The 2,500-nt window shown below is 46.0% G+C and overlaps 1 protein-coding gene across 1 annotated transcript in view; it reads left to right on the top strand.

Annotated features, from left to right (window-relative positions):
- The window catches only part of LOC145660380 (uncharacterized), a 25,140-nt gene that overhangs the window by 21,724 nt on the left and 916 nt on the right, over window positions 1-2,500 (top strand). The window contains exon 5 of the mRNA XM_081725221.1: window positions 1-2,500. This exon is cut by the window's left edge and continues 1,135 nt beyond it; it is cut by the window's right edge and continues 916 nt beyond it. The gene's annotated coding sequence lies outside the window, so the exon portion shown is untranslated.

The raw sequence follows: 2,500 nt of genomic DNA on the forward strand, positions 1-2,500 counted from the left end.
ATTGGTAGACTAAAGAGTATGTGTGTGTGCTAGAAAACATGAATATGCCAGTAGGTGAAAGACATTGATTGTGGTTTTATTGCTCATGGCCACTAATTGAAGTTTTCATGAAAAATTAAAGTAGGAAAACAGAGAAGATTAAAGTCACCTTCGATTTCCAAACTCAGAAGTCCCCTGCAGGTGTTGGAAATCAGACAGGGTATCAGAATTACCTTTGCTGCTAATTTTACTGTGTGTGGAACTAATCAGATTCAAACCCAAGTAGATATCAAGTAGTGCATTGCATTGCTATGGCCCATGCATGGAAACTTCGAGTATCAAATTGACTGCAAATGGAATTTTAATTGCATGTTTTATTCTCCCTTGATGTCTTGGAAAAGGAGACTAAAACACACAAAGCCGAAATTTCGCAGTGCACTGGTGGTCTGTAGAGGTTGGGTATTTTTAGAAGTGTGTGGTGGCAGTGGTGGCAGTGGTAAAGCTGCTTTAGACCACTGAAGTGTTACATTCAAATGATCCATTTCGAAGCTGTGTACATGAGTGTGTGAGCGTGTGAGTCAGGGAAATGTTTTCCCTCAGTCCTTACAACAGTCGATCCATTCACAAAGCCCTCAGTGCCAGATTCCCTCAAAGATGGGAATCGTCCATCCCTAAGCAGGCATGAAGGCCCTGCAGGGAGCTCAGCCTGGGAGTGGTGAAGCCTGAGAGTGTGTTGGATAGGGCTATGGGCGACCCGCGAAAATACAAACAGCTCCTGGAGATTTGTGGCGAACCTCTGGCCGAGCCAACGGCAATGCCAGCAGCATCCCTTCCGCTGCCTCTGCCTGCCTGAAGATTAGAGTGGCCTGCTAACGCCAAGATTCTCTCTCCTCTGCTGTTCCCACACACAGGTAAGTGTGAGTGTGTGTGTGTGTGTGTGTGTGTATGCCACTAGGCTGGATTAACCAGGATTTGAGGTTAGGCTCTCCTACTGATGAGCCTTTTCCTTTGACGTCTGCTGGGTAAAAGCAGAGTAGACTTGTTCACACGTGCGTACACACATGAATCCTGGCTCAAACAACAAAGCTCACCTAAATAAGTGAGTTCCCAAATGCACACAAAAAACACACATGCACACACATGCACACACATGCACACACACACACTCAGATAGAAACAGAAACACTCACACAAGTGAGTGAGCTCACACACACACACACACACACACACACACTCACACTCACTCACTCATAGTCCCACACAAAGAGATGCATTGATACAAATTTAGACGCATTTCATGGAGCAGGTGTTATGCGACCTCTGTGTGGTGGCTCTGCACTGTTTTCCAAATGGACTCTGGAGCTGATGCCAAGGAAAAGAAGTGGGAAAAGCAGCTCATAAAACGAAGTGAGAGAAACAGGCTTCACATCATGAGCTTCTTCTGCTCAGCTGGTTCTCAGCAGAAGATAGTACACACCATGCCAACTCATGCTAACCTATAGCACTGCTCTGCCAAGGAAAATGCTGTCAAAAAAAGACATGGAAGTCTTCACACACACACACACACACACACACACACACACACACACACACACACTCGCACATCACAGGCGGAGAGGTCATTAATTCACACACTTGGCAGGACAAGCCGCGAGATACTGCCTGGTGCCAAAACCACCCCTGCCATTCCACTCTGGCAGGCGGGCAGGCAGGCAGGTGAGCCCCTGCTGTACATCGCTTACCTTGGGTACGGTCATGAGGGCACTCTGACAGGCACAGCACAGGAGCAGACCTGTGGACTTCACCTTCCCCACTCACCTAACTCCCCAAGCACCCGCCCCCTCCCCGTGCCTCAGCCAGATTCACCAACGCCACATCCTGCCTTGAGTCACATTTGACTTTAGCTCCGCAATTTTTCCGTTACGGTTCCCAGAGCTGCTGGAAAAAGAGATGAAATGAGCTGGGAGGATTAGCAGCCTGAGCGGATAACCTGTGGCCCATCATGGCCTGGCCTGATAACCGAATGTAAGAGTTGCCAGCTTTGTCTTTCAGCAGTTGGACAGCAGGCTGTTTGTTAACTAATCGTAAGCACTTTTTGGAAGCTTCCTCAGCACCCATTGATGGAAAATCCAGGGTTTATCCCATACCATTTCCTTTCAAAACACCTCACAATGAGTCAGATGTAGACACACTGGGTGTGAACATATTTGAATGAGATTCTGTACACTTTGACAGGTGTTCAGTGTTGAGTAGAATCTTCAGTTAGAGCACGAGGAAGGGAATGAGATTCTGGTAATTAGGTGACCTTTATATGAATAGAGCATAATCTATGACTAGGTTTTAAGCAAATCTGAAGCTATTTTTACTATAATTAATTCCTTTAATAGTCTTTTGAAAACACTGGGCTGTTGTTTTACAGTACAAGGAACATAACTGTGAAAGTTAACTCATATACTAAAGGTCTCAGTGGAATTCATGACTCAGACCTCAGGTGTGATTCACCAAACAAACAAACAAACAA

The sequence above is a fragment of the Electrophorus electricus genome, chromosome 12 (assembly GCF_041902795.1).
Source record: "Electrophorus electricus isolate QZ-2024a chromosome 12, ASM4190279v1, whole genome shotgun sequence".
Taxonomy (NCBI): domain Eukaryota; kingdom Metazoa; phylum Chordata; class Actinopteri; order Gymnotiformes; family Gymnotidae; genus Electrophorus; species Electrophorus electricus.